General features: G+C 44.6%; 1 long non-coding RNA gene across 1 annotated transcript; it reads left to right on the forward strand.

Moving 5' to 3' along the window:
• The first annotated feature begins 508 nt into the window (after positions 1-508).
• Positions 509-9731, forward strand: Gm40070. Its single transcript, XR_867357.1, has 3 exons — positions 509-792; positions 3069-3207; positions 9570-9731. It is a non-coding gene; the product is annotated as a predicted gene, 40070 (long non-coding RNA).
• Positions 9732-10132: the final 401 nt, after the last annotated feature.

The following is a 10132-nucleotide window of genomic DNA, read 5'->3' on the forward strand; positions in this document are numbered from 1 at the left end:
TTAATCTGACACAAGCCAAATTTCAAAAAGATTTATTTATTTTTATCTTATGTGTAAGTATTTCGCCTGCATGTACATTTTACCCGCACTGTATAGACGTCTAGTGCCCACAACGGCCAAAAGGGAACACTGGCTCCCCTGGATCTAGAGTTAGAGACAGCTGCGAGCCACCATATGGGTTGTTTTTGACCCAGACTCAAACTTTTCACAGAGCAAAAGCCATGATCTTTTTCTTTCCTGAATGATAACTTTGGTATTTTTCACAATTTAAAGTTTCTAGTGTGAGAATTGTATCTTCCTGAACTGCATGGCTAAATGAACATATTCTCTCTCTCTCTCTCTCTCTCTCTCTCTCTCTCTCTCTCTCTCTCTCTCTCCTCTCTCCTCTCTCCTCTCCCTCCCTCTGCCCCTCTCCCCCTCCTCTCCCCCTCCCCCTCCTCCTCTCCCCCACTCCCTCCCCCTCTTCGTCTCCCTGTCATTAAATAGAACCTTGAACTTGTGTGGGGAAGGATATTAGAACACAAGGGTTCAGACTGCCGTTTGGTGGGGTTTGGCTTTTACATTTCTTCTAGTTTTAGACCCAGCTTATGGTATTATGAGCACAGCAGACAGCTGCATCTCGACCATGGTACTGTGTTTAGAACAAGACACTGAGCCATCCTTTGGAAGGTGGTTTTTACAATGTGACCCAGCTGCTTAATGGATGATAGCCGAGCTTTGAGGAAAACACTCCATTGCTCCTTCGCTGTGCGGTCCAGACGAGGCATTATGATTCTCTCATCCGTGGCTTAGGTGAGCCTCAGCGATTGTTGGCTGGCTTTCTATCACATGGCTGCTTTTCTCTGAGTGTGAATCATTGTTGGATTTTATCCAGAGAGAGAAAGAAGCCTAACTCCTTCTGTTTGCCATAGCTCACCTTTGTTTTCTGTCCCTGTAAGGAAATCTCTACCTTTTCTTTAAATGTAACTTATTTTTTTCCTTGAGAGATTTTCCATAGCCTAACTCAGGAATGCCTCTTTCCACACTACACTGTCACATAACAACCTGTTTCGTGGATGCACTTGCTCCCCTGCATGTGCTCTGATAGGGCCTCGTGGTGGTGAAGTTGGGTGTCTAGATTCATTAAATATAATCTCTATCTCAAAAAGCTAAAAGAAAGGTTTCTTCTTTTGGTGGTGTTGTTTCTTTTCTTCCTCTCCTCTTCCTCCTCTTCTCCTCCTCCTCCTCCTTTTTCTTCTTCTCTTAACCAGAAAGCAATGGTTAGTAGCCAGGCAGTGTGGCTCATGCTTTTGATCCCAGTACTGGGAGGCAGAAACAGCTGGCGTGGGAGGGGGGAGGGGGGAGGGAGAGAGAGAGAGGGGGAGGGGGAGAGGGAGAGAGGGGGAGAAGGGGAGAGGGGGAGAGGGGGAGAGGGAGAGGTTTGAGGTAATAGATATGCTTAAACTGATATTAAAAATATAATACACTGATAAGTAGAAATATCATATAGTACCCTGACATAGGTACAGTATTATGTTAGATATCAGTTAAAAGTAACCTAGCTTGAGTATGTAAGACATGGTCCTGTCCTTTGTGGGTTCATGCTACCATTCATATCTTCACACGGGTGTCACTCATTTCCTTAGTTATCATGCCATAATTCCCGCATGAATCATTAGTACATGCTGCAGACCTCACACGCTCCATGCATGCTCAACACATGTTCATTTGCTCACTCTTACCCGCGTTCTCGCGACCGGCCAGGAAGAACGCAACAAACTGGAATCTTCTGCGGCAAAAGCTTTATTGCTTACATCTTCAGGAGCCAGAGAGCAAGAGTGCAAGAGAGAGCAAGAAAGCAAGAAAAAGAACAAGAACAAGAAAGCAAGAGCAAGAGAGAGAAAAAGAACAAGAACAAGAAAGCAAGAGTGCAAGAGTGCAAGAGCCAGAGCAAGAGCAAGAGCGAGAAAAAACAAGAGCAAGAAAAAGAACAAGAACAAGAAAGCAAGAGCAAGAGAGAGAAAAAGAACAAGAACAAGAAAGCAAGAGAGAGAATGGCAAAACCCCGTCCCTTTTAAGGAGAATTATCCTCCGCCTAGGACGTATTACTCCCTGATTGGCTGCAGCCCATCGGCCCAGTTGTCATCACGGGAAAGGCAGAACACATGGCGGGAAAACTGCCCCTGCACGTGTGCAGATTATGTTTACCACTTAGAACACAGCTGTCAGCGCCATCTTATAATGGCAAATGTGAGGGCGGCTCCCAACAGCTCACTATTGATGGAATCGTTGAACTCAACCATTCATTATGTGGGCTTCATATGCTCAACAGTTAATTAATTGTTTTCATATCAACCAGAAAAAGAGAAATCAACCTCACAAATAAAGATGCTTCAGATTGGAGCTTGGGGAGATGACTCAGGCGCCTGCTGTGTAAGACAATCGGGTTCAGATTCCCTGCATTCAGACACCTGGATGTACCCGAGGCAAGCAGAGGCAGAGACAAATGGATTCCTGGAGCACAGGGGCAGAGGAGTCTAGATGAATTGATGCTCTTCAGCTTCAGTGATAGACCTAGTCGAAAAAACAATAGATAGATAGATAAAAAGATAGATAGATAGATAGATAGAGAGACAGACAGACAAACAGACAAACAAACAAGTGTTCGGCAGAGAGGACAGAGGCAGTGTGCACTGCATAGCCTTCTAGACACACAGGGAAGAAAGATGTTGGAGAATGCAACCAGACAGGCAAGATGAAGGCCCTCCTGGCCTCCTCTGAGGGGCTGAGGCTAGTCATCACTGCCTGTTCCCTTCTCTTTCCTGCTACTGAGAAAGAATAAGAAAGAGTGAACAGGAAATCTTGTCAGGAAACAATCTCACTAGAAAGCCACACCGTATGGAGTTAGCCTGACTCCTCATGAACCTTTGGGTTACGAACTTCTGTGTAAAGCTCTTGCGTTCCTCTACTAACCCCACCACAGAATGATGCTGTCTTTTGTGGCAATATTCTAACAATGTATTTTGTCTGAATGACTACACTAAGTACTGGAGAACACAGACCTTATCTACCTATCTTGTTTTCTACAGGACAATGATCTGTAGCTAAATCAGAGGATGTGCTAAAGAAGCAACAGGACTTTAAACTTCTTTCACTATTCCACAAGGGGGCAGCAGTTACCGTAGCCTATGTTTCTTATGCCTGGCGTTCAGAGGAACTGCATTAAAGGTCTTATGAATAAAATGTATTCTATTTTTAAAATTATTAAATTAAAAGCAGAACAATGCATTGATGCAAAACAAGAGAAAGTAAACTGAAATTTATTATTACTAATATATATGTATATATGAGTACATATAACATGAATATATACATGTTAGTATATATAAGTATATTAGTATTATTATGTACTAACTAGTATATACTAACATGTTATATACTAATAATATATGCTTATATATAAGTATATCAGTATAAATATAACATCACATACATGCATATGTTGTAGAATATATTATTTAATTAGCATATATTATATATAGTGTGTAGAATATATGTATAACATGTAATATACTATATATTTATGTATTTTATATACACATTTATATATTCTATGTACTATATACTAATTATATTATAATGATATTTATATTTATATATATTATAAATTAGTAATATACAATACATAGGCATGTAGATGTGAAACTCCATATTTTACTTTAGAAAAAATGTTATTAAATTTATGACAAGAATGAAATGTGCTTTCTGTGTAAATGGTCCATGCAAAAATCAGTTATATCTGTCTGATATCTGATTACCCCCAAATCATTGTGTTGAGCTCTTCTTGTACCCTTGACCCGATTTCTTTCTCTTTGTTCACTACCTTTTGAGCCTGAGATCTCACCTACCCCAGGTTAGCCTTGAATTTATGTAGCCAAGGCAGGTCTTGAGTCTCTGATCCTCCCACCTCTACCACCTGAATGCTGGGATTACTGCTATACCTGGCTTCTGGTCCTTCCCTCCCTCCCTTCCTTCCTTCCTTCCTTCCTTCCTTCCTTCCTTCCTTCCTTCCTTCCTTCCTTCCTCCCTTCCTCCCTTCCTTCCTTCCTTCCTTCTTTCCTTCCTCCCTCCCTCCCTCCCTCCCTCCCTCCCTCCCTTCCTTCCTTCCTTCCTTCCTTCCTTCCTCTCTCCCTCTCTCTTTCTCTTTCCCTCTCTTTCTCTCCTCCTTCTATTTTTTTTCGCTGTTTTTTCCCCCTTTATGAAATAGGGGGTCACTACATATAGGCAAGTTTGGAACCATGACTCTTCTTGCTTCATCTTACCAACTAGTGGGATTATAGTATGTGCTATCATGTCCAGCATGGGAGTAGTGTGTGTGTGTGTGTGTTTGTGTGTGTGTGTGTGTGATATAGAGACAGAAACAGGGTGTCCAAGTTAGGGTTACTATTGCTGTGATGAAATACCATGACCAAAGGAACTTAGGGAGGAAAGGGTTTATTTGACTTCCACTTCCACTTGAAGGAAGTCAGAGCAGAAACTTGAACAAGGCAGGAACCTGGAGACAGGAGGGCAGAGCCCATGGGAATGTGCTGCTTACTGGCTTACTATTTGTTTTGGTTTGTTATTTTGGTTTTCTGAAACAGAATTCCCCGTGTAACAGCTCTGGCTATCCTAGAACTCACTTTGTAGACCAGGTTGGCCTCAAACTCAGCGAGCCACATGCCTCTGCCTTCCAAGTGCTGGGGTTAAGGCACGCACCACCACTCCTGGATAGACTGCTTTTTTTTAGAATTCAGAACTAATTGCCCAGGGTTGGCCCCATTTACAATGGGCTGCCCACCTCCGCTTCCCGCCCCTATCAATTATTAGTTAAGAAATGCTCTACAGGTTTGCCTATAGCCCAATCTTATAGAAACATTTTCTCAACTGTGGCTCTCTAGTCTCTGATGACTCTAGCTTGTGTCAAGTTGACATAAATCTAGCCAGCACACAGGATCTCTCTATGTAGTCCTGGCTAGTTTAGAACTCAATATGTAGACAAAGCTGACCTCAAACTCACAGCCATCTGCCTGCCTCCTCCTCCTGATTGCTGGGACTAAAGGCACAACCACACCTGGCCTTGCTTCGATTTTGGCTTTTCTACCTTTTTTTGCCCTGCAGCAAAGGATGGGAAGCATTGTCCCCAAACTTATCAGCAATTCTGGATTGAATATAATCTTAAGCCCTGTAATTTGAGGCAAAGCTACATTTAAAAGATCAAGGGAAAGAATGCTAGAGAGGTTTTATAATGGAGACATCACCACGGAAGTGAGACAAGCACTCATTATAGCCCAGATTGGACTTGAACTTGAGAGCCTCCTGCCTCTTGAATGCCCCTGGGTAACAGGCATGAAAGACAAGAACAGGGTAAGAAAAAAGGGCAGGACCAGAAGCAGGCATACAATTGCTTTGGCACACACTGCTTTGCAGTGGGGCCACCTGCAAGTGGTTACCTGCTCAGAATCTTCCAGGCTTTTCTGAGCTCCTGAAGGGGAGCTTGAATTCACCAAACACCTACCATCTTCCAGGGATAATATTAAAACATACATATCATACCACTTGAGCTTTACAAGAGTTGATGTCAAAGACTCAAAAGGTCAAAGACATGACTCATCTATAAAAATAGAATGAACAGTGTCAAAAAATGCCCTGGGCTTAGTAAATGAAGGCAGTCATAAGACTGCAAAGTTAGCACCCAGGAACATTTGAAAATCAAGAGCTTATATACTTTACCAGGAAAGAGATTCTGAAAGTGTCCTTCAGATAATACAATTATAATTTGTTTTTTTCTCTACTGGACAGAGGTCTACAAATTAACATGTAACTTCAAGATGGGGCCCTGATCTAATATCAAAAAGTAGAATTAAGGTCAGGTGTGGTATATATTTTAATCTCAGCAGTAATGAGGCAAAAGCAGTCAGGTATCGTGAGTTCAAGGCCAGCCAGAGCTACATAGTGAGACCTGTTTCCAAAAACAAAACAAAAACAAAAACAAAACAAAGGTGCATTCTTCTAGGAAGTCAAGTCAAATAACCCTCAAATAACGACCTAGTAGGACATCAGGAGGATATAATTTTTTTTGTTCAATTTCCCAGCCCTTCTCAGTAGACAGAGAAACCATTGGGGCAGTGGCTGGCTATGCCTGTCATTTTGGTCATCATGACAAGCACAGAATATACACCATGCAGCAATAGGTACCCAGCCCGCAGCTAAGAAACACTAGTTCAGCTGAGCTAGGTTTTCAGGAATGTTGGTGTCGGGTTAGTGGCAGGCTTCCTAGATCTCTCCACATTCCAAGGGAAGTTATATTGTTTCCTAGGAATGACACAGTACATTATAACAAGCTAAGTGTCTTCACAGAAATTCACTTTTGTATAGTTCTGTGTTTAGAGATGTAAGATCAAGGTATTTATTGGTAGTGCATGCTCCTCTGAAGGCTCCAGAGATCTCCTTGTCTGGCTTCTTGTCATTCTGGAGTTTTCCTTTCTTACCTTGGCATCTCATCTCCTCTCACTCCATGCATCTTTCCTCCATGTTGTTTGTCTCTGTCCCTTCTTAGGAACATTCCCGTGACTAGATGTAGCACCACATTGTTTTAACTTACATTACACTATTTCCAAATAAGGCCACACTCACAGTGCCGGGAACAGAAGAGGAAATACCTTTATGGAAGGCTGTTGCAGGATTTTCCCTGTCCAATCACAACATTAGGGCAGTGGGAAGCCTGTGATTGGACAGGAATAAGGGAGGCGGAGCTAAGAGTTGCAGGGGCAGAGAGCCTCTCAGGGGGGAGAGGGAGAGAGAGAGGAGGAGGAAAATGGAGGCCTATGTAAACTAGCGTGGCATGAACCAAAAGGTTAGAATATTGGGATAATTTGTCTAATCTAGATGGGCAGCTTTTATCATTATCAGTTGGTTTTGTAATTATTGCATTGGCATCTTGTTTATTGAGAATTTATTGATATATAAGTCTGATTGGTTAAATATAAGCATTGAGTCTTAATTTTACAAGGTTACTAGGTATTGTGCTATCAAACTATGAGGCTGGTGGATCTATGGGACAGAGCTGGAGGAACCCTGCTGAAACCCCACTGGGACATAGTGTTGTGGCCCTCCAGTGCTGGTACCAGAGTGGGAACGTGGCCCAGTGGGGTCGGAGAGTTGGCGGGTTGAGAGAAGCAGGAGTACAGAGAGTTGACAGGTTCTTTTTTAATATTTCCCGAAACAGAGGACAGAATCTAGCCTTTGCCCTTGCAGGTTTTAGAGCTGTACTGGCTGGTTTTGTGTGTCAACTTAAGACAAGCCGAGTTATCACAGAGAAAGGAGCCTCCCTTGAGCAAATTCCTTCATGAGATTCAGCCGCAAGGCAATCTCTCAATTAGTAATCAAGGGGGCACGGCCCAGCCCATTGTGGGTGGTGCCATCCCTGGACTGGTAGTCCTGGGTTCTATAAGAAAGCAAGCTGAGCAAGCCAGTAAGTAACATCTCTCTATGGCCTCTGCATCAGCTCCTGCCTCTAGGTTCCTGCCCTGTGTAAGTTCCTGTCCTGTCCTGTCCTGTCCTGTCCTGTCCTGTCCTGTCCTGTCCTGACTTCCTTTGGTGATGAACAGCAATATGGAAGAGTAAGCTAAATGAACCCTTTCCTCCCTGTGGAAACTAAAAGGGGTGTAGGGGAAGAGGGGGAGGGGAGGATAGCTCACGTCTGGCCAGAGTTCCTCCTATGCTCTGGGCAGGTGGAAGCGGGAGGGCTGCCAGACGCTTTCTACTTGGCCTGGGTGGGCATCTAAGCCACTGACCCCACTCGATGGGGGGTGGACAAGGGGCAGCCCCCAAAACCAAGGGGCCCCCGGGCGACACCCTGTAGCCCCGGGGTTACAGGAGAGAGGGCTTAGGGAGAGAGGTTCCCACGCTGACGAGAGTAAGCGCAGCAGCTGGCCTTGACTGGAACCATTGGGAGATTAGAAATGGCTCATTAGAGGAAAGCCTATCCATCGTCCAAGTGCAGTGGGCCTTGATGAATATAGACAGTCTATGGTTTTAGAGCTTTATTGTAGAAAGGCAGGGAGAAAGAAGAGAAGGTAAAAGAGAGAGAGACCAGTCATGGCCAAGAGGAGAGAAAGGGGAAAGAGAAAGAGAGAAGGAAGGCTAGAGAGTAAGAGGGAGAGTGAGGGAGAGAGGAGAAGAGAGAGGAGAATAAGAGGAGTAAGAGTAAGAGCAAGAGCAAGAGAGCGAGGTGGGGCCAAACAGCCCCTCTTATGGTATGGGTTATCTTTACTGTTGCTAGGTAACTGGGGAGGAGTTTAGCCTGAATGTCAGAAGTTTGGGACATTGCCTAAGTGACTGCTAGCCATGCTTCTCCTGTGGGGGCTGAGGGGGAGGTAACTTTGATAGGAGCTAGGGTTCCAGGAGACATGAGAGAACTCCTTCTGTCCCATGTAGGTGAATTATCACCACCAGGTCCTGGGGCTCAAACCTCAGCTCGACTGAAGACCAGACTGTCTTTGCATAGCCCAATACCCCACACCTCCCCAACTTGCTTCTTGGCCATGATGTTTTGTGCAGGAATACAAATCCTGACTAAGACAGGAGCCTTAAGGTTTTTGCTGTTGTTATTTTGTTTTACATTTATGTAGTGTGTGTGTGTGTGTGTGTGTGTGTGTGTGTGTGTGTGTGTGTAAGTCAGAGGACAACTTGCAGGAGTTGGTTCTCTCTGTCCACAAGATGAGTTCTGAGGCTCCAGTGCAGGCTACCAGGTTTGGTGGTGACAATCCTTATGCACTGAGCCATCCCCATGGCTCGTGCTGGAGTATTGAGCACAGATTCCTTTAAATTATTCAGTCAGATGATTCTCCCACCCTCTTCCCCCTCTCACCTTTCCTCCATCCCTCCCCCCTTCCCCTCTTTCTCAGACAGGGTCATGCTTCATAGCTTAGCCCAGCTTTCAACTTAATTATACCTCAAACACCTGGGGGCTATCAATGCAGGTCCACACACTTGGCTTAAAAATCAGTTTCTTTTCTTCATTTTGTCCAGAGTGGGGACCCTATAGAGTTCCTCCTGCATGTTAGGAAGGTGCTGTTGGATGGAGCCCTATTCCAGCCCTCCCCCAGTCTTGCCTGCATGCTTCTGTTCACAGGGTGCCTGGGGTGGGGGTGGGGAATCTCTTCTTAGCAAGACAACCTTCAGAAGCTGATCTCAGCTATTTTGCCCCGTTTTATCTCTGGTTCGTATAGCAAATCCCTTTCAAGGTCCCTGAGATACGGTCCCCGACTTTGCCCAGGTTCCGGTAAGCAGGACCTTATCTCTTGTAGTCACTTCTAAGGTTTTGGTATCTTTCCAGGAGACCAGTTTTTCTGGGATCCAGGCCAGCCTCTGCTTCTGCCAGGGTACGCAGGAGCCGTCAGGGCCAGGTGAGTGATGAATGTTAGTCAGGGATCCCTAGAGCAGCAGAATTTATAGAGTGCATCTCTCTATATAGAGAAAGGAGATTCATTAGAATGACTGACAGGCTCTGGTCCAGCAAGCCTAACAATGGCTTCTGTGTACCGAAGGTCCAAGCATCCCATAGTTGTTGAGCCTATGAGGTTGGATGTCTCAGCTGATCTTCGGACTATGTCAGAATCCTGAAGAAGATGACTCTAATACCAGCGAAGGGATGGACGCGCTGGCAGAACAGCAAGCAGGCAAGGAGCAAGAGCTTCCTTCTTCCAAGTCCTTCCATAGGCGTCCCATAGGAGGCACAGCCCAGATTAGAGGTGGGGTTTCCCAGCTCCAAAGATCTGGATTAAAGGTGTGTCTTCCTACTTCAAAGATCCAGACTCGAAATAAATCTTCGCATTTCAAACTAAGCAAAAAAAATCTCCCCTACTTTTGGGTTCTAGTTAATTCTAGATGTGGTCAAGTTGACAAGCAAGAATAGCCATCACTGTAAGGTACCAGACAAGAGTGAGGGAACAGATGCCCTAGTCTGATGGGAAGTGAGAAAAGTGGTCCAGAAGAGCTGTTCTTTCTCGTGGTTGGTCTGGCACTTATAAACTATGGCAAATGAATTCCTAATGCAGGTCAGAATCAGTGACTTACACAGCCCATTAAAGTGTGAGGGGGGTGGGGCTGG

Source organism: Mus musculus, chromosome 3 (assembly GCF_000001635.26).
Source record: "Mus musculus strain C57BL/6J chromosome 3, GRCm38.p6 C57BL/6J".
Classification (NCBI taxonomy): Eukaryota; Metazoa; Chordata; class Mammalia; order Rodentia; family Muridae; genus Mus; species Mus musculus.